This window comes from Chlorocebus sabaeus, chromosome 7, assembly GCF_047675955.1.
Source record: "Chlorocebus sabaeus isolate Y175 chromosome 7, mChlSab1.0.hap1, whole genome shotgun sequence".
In the NCBI taxonomy this organism is placed as follows: domain Eukaryota; kingdom Metazoa; phylum Chordata; class Mammalia; order Primates; family Cercopithecidae; genus Chlorocebus; species Chlorocebus sabaeus.
This window is the reverse complement of record NC_132910.1, coordinates 115,133,304-115,142,806: the sequence shown is the minus strand read 5'-3', so window position 1 is coordinate 115,142,806 and position 9,503 is coordinate 115,133,304. Positions and strand designations below refer to the sequence as shown.

Here is a 9,503-nt window from a genome sequence, read left to right as displayed (position 1 = left end):
ACAGTTTCATCATTGATGACAGTCTTTGGGTGAGGCCACAAGGGAGTCACTTCTCGAGTGTCCATTAGCATATGGTAGGAGGACAGGAAGTCAGTACTAAGGCTAGGAGTGAATTCCTGCTGGTGCCTTCTTGCCTCAGACCAGCGGTTCATGTTCATGTCACAGATTGTCGAGGTCCCTTCGTTAATGTTTTGCCTCAGACTCCCGCCTGTAAACAGTACACATCTTTCTCCCTCACTTTAGCTGCTCATCACTGAAGCTGTCATTGGTCAGACATCCTAAACTTTCTCATTGTGACTAGGGCTTCGAGGTTTCCAGGGGTTCTAATTATTATCCTGGCTGCAGTGTAGGTGTCCATCACCGAGATGGGACACCTGAACTACTAAGCAGCCATAAAAAACTTTCTCCTTACCCTTGGCATCTGCCATCAGCCTAACTACTGATTTAGGAATCTACGGCAAAGAAGAGGCTCTTCATCCCCGGCCCCATCCCCACTGCGCCCACCCAGCCCACATACACCCTCGGAGCCACCTTTCCGAAGACTACCCCTCTGTCCTGTCCTTGACTCCAGTTAACCTGGAGATACTAGTTCTGGGAACTCCTAGAGGCTCTGCTGCCGCCTCCGCCTGCTCTGCGTTCCCCGCGTGAGCGCTGGATTATTCCAGTCTTTGAGCATGGCAGATTTCCACCGGATGACATCATGGGAGCCCAGTGAATGCCGGCTCAGAGAGGGGGACGGAGAATGGGAGGGGGAGCAGAGGAGGGGAGAGCACTGGGGAGCGGAGCCAGAGCCGGGCTGCCTGCCACCCGGCTGCTCGTCCGCTAGCTGGGGAGGAGCGCTCCACCCGCATCTGACAAAGGATGGGAGAATGCCCGCGCCCCGGTATGCCGGCCGCGCGCAGCCTGGCGGCCGCCTGAACCACTTCACCCTCCGCCGGTAAGTGACTGAAAACATCATTCATTCAATCAGCCTTACTGGGAGTCCCCTCTCTCCGGTTGGTAGTCCTGGGCGGCTTGTCCCTGACCCCGAGCGGGGCTTGGCACAGCATCAGCCCCGGAGGGCAGGCAGCAGGTGCTTTTGCCTGGTGGGTCCACTGGGGAGCGTGGCTGGGGGTTCGCGGCGGGTGCTGCCACCCAACCTGCTGGCGGCGGGCTAGCCCAATAGGCGCCTCTCTGGTGAGTGGAGGCGGCTCCAGCCCGCTGCCTGGGGTAGTTGCTACTATTGGCCCCCCGCGCCCGTTCTGCGCGCGCGCCGTTTCTGGCGGATCCCCAGTGCGTTGCGCGCTGTTTACACCGGCGTGGTACTAGTCACCCAGCCGCACCCCTCGCAAAGCGCGGAATCGATGACAGCCACTTCACAGGCTCACGCGCTCCCGGTGTGGGCTTGAAGGGGACAGGGACAGATTACCAAAGGAGAGCGCTCACTACGGAAGACACAGGGCAGCCTTTGTCTTGGGTTTAGCGCTGATGCGCTCAACCCTGAGTCAGGGTGACTGCAACTGTTGGGTCCGATTCTGGTTCCCTGCAACCGCCCTCCTGGGCGAGGGATGTCATTGTGTTCCTGCGGCCAGCGGGACTGAGAGCTGTGACTTAAGACGCCAGGAGGGTCCTGCGCTCACGGGTGAGTGTCGCAGTTATCCAGGTGCCGAGGGAGCTTCTGGAGCTCCAGGAAGTGGAGTGGCCAGTCGAGGCTGAGAGACGCCCAAGTTTTATCCCCAAGTGGTGTGAGGGAAATGGCAAAGTTAGGGAGACTCATTCTCGCTCTTTTCTCTGGTTTCTGAAGAGCTGAATTTGGAGATTTGTGACAGGTGGATGGAGTCAGAGGCATGCCCAATATGTAGTTAGAGAGCCTCACGTTTTCCTGGCAATTCTTTTTGTTATTCAGTAGTTGCAGAAAGGATTTGCTGCTAAACATTTTTGAGATCAAAATGTTTTCTATTATAGAGCTCTGTAGGTTTAACGAAAAATGATTCTGAACCTGCTCAGGTACCTTAGAGTTGTCTCGCCTGTAAGTGCTATATAGTCAACATGTTAACACCCAGCCCCCTGGCTTTTTGCTTGGCGGACACACGTTTTATTGATGAATTCCTTGTTTAGGAGGTTCAATTTTCAGATCACAAGGAAGCGGTGGTACCTATCAGAACATCTGTTTCTAATGTCAATGTGTTTACAAAAGAAATATCTTGTGAAAAAGAAGGAAAGAAGCAAAAGTTGGCTACTTTGGGATTCAGTTCCTCTTTTTTTTTTTTTTTTTTTTTTTTTTTGCCATCCACTACAATCGAAAACGTTTAAACTTTAGACAGTCATTTTGTATTTATGAATTTAATGTATATTAAATGTAAATAATCCTTGAACATTAAGGAGATTCTTGGTATACAAGTTTGGTATCCCAGCATCTAACATAATGCTATGGCATAAGAAAGTAACAATCACAATTATAATTCAAAGAGTTATTTTATTTTTCTTGAAAGAGGCTAATTTTTTTTCAGATGGTCTTTTTTTTTCTTTAAAGATAGATGATTCTAATGAAGCTTTTCTGAAACAGGATTAAAATAATTTTTCTCAGAGATTGCTCTTTTGATAAAGTTTGAGTCTTTTCAGAACAGATATGATAGAAAATTATTGGAATAATCAATGTGGTGGAAGTAAAAAAGAAACTGGGTGAGATAAGACAGGGAGGCTTTACTAAATATGAATGGTGGGACTATCAGAAGGTGCTGTGTCAGTTTTGATTTTGGAAAAGCTCATTGTAGCTTTTACATGCTTGTCTCTCCTGGGAAGTGCATAATTATATGGCTGATTATGCCACGCTATGTTGAGAGACCAATGTTATGAGCAAAGAGCTTGTTTTAATCTGGGACTTATGGGGTTATCAGCCACGTTTTCTTCTGTGATACAGAATTTTTTATTTCATTGTTTCTTGACTAATTGTCACAATAGGCTCCACCTGCTTTATCCAAGTCTTCTTTCTAACTTGGTTATACCATGTTTTTATAATAAAGTGTATGGGGTTTTACTTGAAGGTTCTTAGGGAACCTGTTGCTCATGTTGACTGCTTTCCTCAAGTATTGGAATAGCAAAAGCTCTTTTTGAAATAGACTTGTGAACGTACGAGCTTCTGACGTGCTTACATGATGGGGTGTACGCTCCATAGAAATCTACATTTACATACAATATATGTATAACTCTCATCGGGTAGTCAGCTGGCAATGATCAACAGGAGGTACCGTGGTGTTTGGCTCATGGTTTTTGGCAAATGATATTACCTTTAGTGATAAGATGTTTTACCTCCTTTACATAGTAAATAAAAATGTATATTGAGGAGAACAGATTATACTTTATATATGAAATCTTTAATTTTATTTCAAAAATATTTTATCCAAGAAGGTCAAAAGTACACAGATTCTTCACTCCACATTCCACTAGAATACTGAGAAAAGTTCTCAGAATGTATAAGCATATTACAAATAGATATAATTTGATTTATTTGATAGCCAGTACAATATTGTTTTTAAAACCACATGAAGTAAAATAGTGTCCTTGAACTAGAGAGTATTCTTCTAATGTTCTTTAATGTATTTCACAAATACTTTGCCTATTTTGTTGCACAAGGGGCTCTTAACTGGGCAAGGTGAGAAAGAGGAGGAAGTTGTATTATAGGACAAAAATAAAGCCATTGCACAAAGCCCAGGGCAGGCAATAGTGATGTTCCAAGGTCATTGAAAAAAACGTGATGTCAGGACACTGGGAAGTATCCATGGAAATATCCTGTGTGAAGAATAAGTTTATGCTATTTGATGACCTCTTGCTTTCATTGTTCCAGTTGTGTGATTTAACAGATACTTTAGGACCTCTATGATAGAGCAAAACTTCCTTTACCCTCCTTGAGGCAAAATTGTGTCTTGAACTCAATCAGGACGTTGTCTTCTGGGCTTTTTCATGGTGTAATTCAAATTCTTGCTTAAGGATGTTTTATGGATCACAAAACATTGTTGCTTTCACTTCCCTGTAGGCTTTGACATGGAAATTGGTCAGTAAAACCTTGGTTGAAAGGTGTTTGCATCCTAACTTTTTCTGGAAATACAACAGTGAAAGTCAACGGTTATAGTGTTGCTGAAAATATTTAGGAGCGTGATGATCTAATATTTAGAGGGTTAAAATAATGCTGTTAATGTAGTTTTAAAAATAAAATTTAAAAAATTGAGACAAATTCTCTGAAGCCACAATTATCCCTTTGCTATATATTGGGTTCATTTTGCAATTTATGACTTCCCTATGATACTGTTAATTCATTTCTACCTCCTAGTGTTTCAGTGATGAACAGTGGTAGGAAATACATGTTCTGCTTTTGACTTTGTCTTGTACTTGAGGACAAGGGTCAGAGTCTGTAAACATTAGTTTCATTTTACATAAAATAAAGATGACAATATCTGCCTTGCCTTTCTCATGAGGGACAGTGCATAGCAAATGAACTAGTGTACAAAAATGGCTTGGAAAATATAGGAGGAACTGTCTGACAAATATCATGTATTAGTGAACTTAATCACTTTTAAATTTCTAATTAGTTTCAGTTAAAGAAGTAAATTGATAGAGGTAAATCTAATATGTGATTTCTGTTTTATTAGGTTGTTGCAAAAGTAATTGTGGTTTTAGCATATCTGGTATGTTAAATTTGTGGCATTTTTGCCAATTCATTTATTATAATTTATTCATAAAAATTATGAAGTAAGTGGTTATGTATTTTTATTGAAAGCGTGCTGGCAACAAATTCACTCATTTTTTGTATGTCTGAAAATATTTTTAAATAGATGTAATTTTTAAAGCTGAGTATAGCATTTTTGTTTGGCAGTTTTTTTTTTTTTTTTCCAACACGCTATTTTTATTTATTTATTTTTGAGACAGAGCCTCACTCTGTTACCCAGGTTGGAGTGCAGTGGCACAATCACTGCTCACTGAAAGCTCTGCCTCGCAGTCTCAAGTGGTTCTCGTTCCTTAGCCTCCTGACTAGCACCCATGCCTGGCTAATTTTTGTATTTTGAGCATAGATGGGGTTTCGCCATGTTGGCCAAGCTGGTCTCAAACTCCTGGACTCAAGCAATCTGCCCGCTTCAGCCTCCCAAAGTGCTGAGATTACAGGCATAAGCCACTGTGCCCAGCCAACATTTGTTATTCTTTTGACTTCTCACTTCCATCAAACCTGTCAGTCGTATTGTTGCTGTGAGGGTAAATGTGTCTTTGTCTCTGGGTGATTTTATGATTTTTCATTTGCCATTATTTTCTTTAGTTTTCTATGATATTGCTAGGTATAGGTTTTTTGGATTTATCCTCCTTCATGTTTTCAGAGCTTCTTGAATTTGTGGATTGTTATCTTTCATCAGGTGAAATTTATTGGTGAATTCTTGACTATTATTTTCTCATATACAGCTCTACTTTACTGTGTCTGTTTTCTTTTCCTGAGATCTGAGTTACATGTTTAATAGATGATTTCCCTGTACCCAACATGCCCCCTGTACTTGTTTTACTATTTTCTACTTTTTTTCTCTCTGTGCTTGTTTGAGTATTCTTTTGATCTTCTCTTCAGTTTACTAACCTTCTTCTACACTATGCCTGTTATACTGCCAAGCTCATCCACAGGTTATTCTGTAATTATTTTTTTTAATTTCCAAGTGTACATTTGATTTTTTCTATAGATTCCAATTTATCTGTTTTCTCCATCTTTTCTTCTATGACTTTGAGCATATTAAACTTATTCTAAGGTTAAAGTCTGTTAATGTCAACTGTATTGCTGTAAGCCTCTTTTCAGCATATCTTTACTCTTAATTTTAGTTATTGTATGTAAAAATTATAAAGACTCGGCCAGGTGCAGTGGCTCTTGCCTGTAATCCCAGCACTTTGGGAGGCCGAGGTGGGTGGATCACCTGAGGTCAGGAGTTCGAGACCAGCCTGGCCAACATGGTGAAACCCCATCTCTACTAAAAATACAAAAAATTAGCCGGGTATGGTGGCGGGCACCTGTAATCCCAGCTACTTGGGAGACTGAGGCAGGAGAATCACTAGAACCTGGGAGGCAGAGGTTGCAGCGAGCTAAGATCATGCCACGGCACTCCAGCCTGGTCGACAGAGTGAGACTCTGTCTCAAAAAAGAAAAAACAAACTTATAAAGGCTCCAGATGATCTATACATCTCCAAAAAAGTGTCAACATTTCCTCTGCTACACAGAGACGATGGGTGGTAGCCAATAGTTGTAATCCACCCAGTGACTGAGCTGAGTCGTGAGTTGTTAGATTTCTGGGCTCCCAGATGCCAAGGCGTAGATGTCTTAAACCTCTACTGGTGCATTCACAGGCCCTCAACACAAGCCAGGACAAGATTCCTGAGAATCCTGCTCTTCTTTCCAGAAGCTTCTTTCTCAGTGTCTTAGCCTCCACACATATGTGTAACTTCAGGCTTTAGTAAATCTCATGTAGGTAAAATCAAGTATGTGTCAAGCTGAGTGCTACACCTTTTATTTCTCACCGGGCTCTTGGCCCCTCATAGCTAATTTTGTCTCTCCAGCCCCTCAAGACTGCCAAAATCTCTGCTAGATTCTTTGTCTCACATCAGTGGTCCTCTGCTCAGGCAAAGCCCATGTTCTTAGTCTCTCACTGTCTTTCCAGATTGGCAGTTGCCCCCCACTCTTTATCCCGGGGAGGGGGGGAAACACATTCTGAAAAGTCACCTTACATCTTTGGTACCTCTTCCATCTGGAATCTTGAAGCTTCTAGTCTTGACCTCTTCTGAAGCTCTCCACCAGGTTTTATCAGAATTTTGTCCTTATATCTGGCATTTCTAGTTATTGTTGACCAAAATCATCAGCTGAAATGGGTAATTATTTTTAACTGATAATAAGCATAGATGTACAGGGATCAAAGATCATTTCTTGGTGGTAAAATTGGAGTTAGTAGTCCCATCCCACAGCCTCCTAGGCAGTCCAGCTAACTCCAAACATATTTTTAAAAGTGATATAAAAAGAAGCCAGATTCTGTTAAACAGCCATTAATATACTATGTGCCATTTTATATTCACATGGTTTGTCTATGTTTTAAATTTTGAGGTAAATCTTTAAGACCAGTGATTGAAATAGCCAATAGATTCAAGTTATTGGTAACTCAACATAAGAAACTGCTAAAACTTTTGTTTCTTTTAGGACTAATACACACCCAAAAGTGCAGACACAGACACGTGTGTGTATATGTGTGTGTGTATAAAAAAGTAAGGCTCTTTTCTGAACACAAGAACTCCGTGGTTAATGAGTCATTCTAACTTACAAATAAGCGCTACATTTATGGAGTGAAAAATGTGTGAAGTCTGGAATCTCCCTCTTCTTAGAAACAACTGTCCTATTTTCCCAACTGTTGCTCTGAAAAGCAACTGATACAGACTGATTGCTTGTGATATACATGTAATAGTGTTAACAAGCTAGTACTATGTTGATCTTTTTCTTATCGGTATATGGATAAAACTCAGAATGTATTTCTAGACCAATTCATGGAACTATAGTTAATTCAGGTTATATCTGAAGTAGATTGTTAGAGATATGTGATTTAAATTAACTGTGCTTTTGTGGATTGACCTAGAATTTTTGTTAAGTCTGCCTAGTGATGGATGGATACTAATGTGGAACTATTATATGTAATGTTATTTTTGAGTGAATTTTATATTCCAGGTAACATATTCCAGATAACAAATTCCAGAAATCACTGACTATTTGGGACATAATGATTGGAAGTTGGAGAATGCCCGAAATAGATTCTTCTGCCTGCCTTCCATTCAGTGTCCTGAGGCACATTAAGAGATAAATGGAAGCTTGGTAGGAGTGATAAATTAGGTATTGACACTGAGGCTCATTGTTTGGGGCTGACTGTGGTGAGCAGTGATCTGATTCTCATGAAGTATATCGCATGCTTTTTGGGCCCTGCCGGATGTCCTGTCAGCCTCACATCTGCTTCCGGCTCTGGCTCGGGCAATCATTGTAGGCAGCCTTTGACTCAGTTGTGCCATTTCCCATCTGAAGCTTGCGATGAGTGTCTTTCATTTCCTGCTCTGTGACTTTACTGGCATGTCTTATCTTTCCCCCTGCTTCTGACTGTGGTCCATGCAGCCTGGAAGTGAGGAGGAGCTAACACCACCGTGGAGCCTCGCAGTCAGTGGGAATGGGTGGAGAGTTCCGAGATGCACTCTGTAGCTCCTCATAAGGTCCAGGTGAGAAGGAGCCTCAACCGGCCATGGAAGTGACCCAACTGCATGCACCTGTATTAGCCTTTACTCTCTCCCTGGTTCACTTTACCCAGTGTCTCACTCCTGCTTTCCAGGATCACCTTGTATTATTTGCACATAATTTTTTAGTTCAGACTCTGCTTTTGAAGAGAGCCTGGGCCTAAGATTTATGACTTTCCTTCTCTAGAGAAAAATGAATAAGAGAAAGAAAAAGAAGCAGGATTAAATCATAAGCTACATCCATTACAATGAGAGAAAATAAGAAAGAAGACAAAATATGTATTTTCAGAGGTATTTTATTTACAAATCTGTCATCTTTCAGGTCACAAGTGAGACCATTTAAATAATTTCTCTAGTAACTATGAGGTCATCTGTCGACATAATGATTAATTTCCATCTCTTCCTTCTTCCTTTTTTACCGTCCTTTAATATGTATTTATTGGCAGTCTATGCTCAATACTCAGCTAGGTCCTGGTAATGTAATGATGAGTGAAAAATGTGGCATGATTCCTGCCTCTTTGGAGCTTTTTATTTCTATGAAATTAATTAAATACTCACACAAGCCAGTGCACATACGCAAAAGTGAGTATAATGAAGGCCAGATGCACAGTAATGGGGAAGCCTATTAGAGGGGAGTTTGACTCAGCCAGGGAGGTCTGGACAAACCTCCTTGAGGAAGCGACAATTTAGCTGACATCTGAAGGAAGGAAGAGTTAATTAGGTGGAGAGAAAAGATAAAAGGGATAAATGAAGTGTGTTCAAGCTCCTATTGTTGGGGGAAGCGTGAAAGACTCATAGTCAGAGGGAGTGTGAAGTGGGCTGAAGAGATGTACCAAACATAAGGGACTGTCACAAAATATTTTCCACATTAAGGAATGAATTGTGCAGGTGTGTGCGCGTGTGTATGTGCATGCAGTAGGGGAGAAGTAAAAAGGTGATAACAAATACAGACCATCTAGTGGCAAAAAAGAAATGTTTGAATCTGCGAAGAATGCTGTATCAAATATGCAGCCTATCAAATATTAAGAGTTATGAACATTTGAATCAAATAAAATTTGTAGGAATTATCATTTAAAGTTAGAGAACTTCTCAAGAAATAGAGTTGAAAGAAAGGAGAATGAGCTATTTATTTATTTATTGCTCACTGTATTTGTTCTAGCTCATGGTGATGATACCTTAAGGACTACCTCCAAAGTTTTTAAGTTCCATATAACTAAGTAGTTTTAAAATAGTTACAAAATTTATAT

General features: G+C 41.3%; 1 protein-coding gene across 8 annotated transcripts in view; it reads left to right on the top strand.

Moving 5' to 3' along the window:
• Positions 1–751: 751 nt before the first annotated feature.
• Positions 752–9,503, top strand: part of MARCHF1 (membrane associated ring-CH-type finger 1) — an 816,252-nt gene continuing 807,500 nt past the window's right edge. For 5 of the 8 annotated variants that reach the window (XM_073017703.1, XM_073017704.1, XM_073017700.1 and 2 more), the window contains exon 1: positions 1,255–1,621. The gene's annotated coding sequence lies outside the window, so the exon portion shown is untranslated. Of the gene's footprint in view, positions 938–1,254; positions 1,622–9,503 lie in introns of those variants that run through there. The other 3 variants (XM_073017705.1, XM_073017701.1, XM_037986973.2) reach the window with 2 other exon arrangements.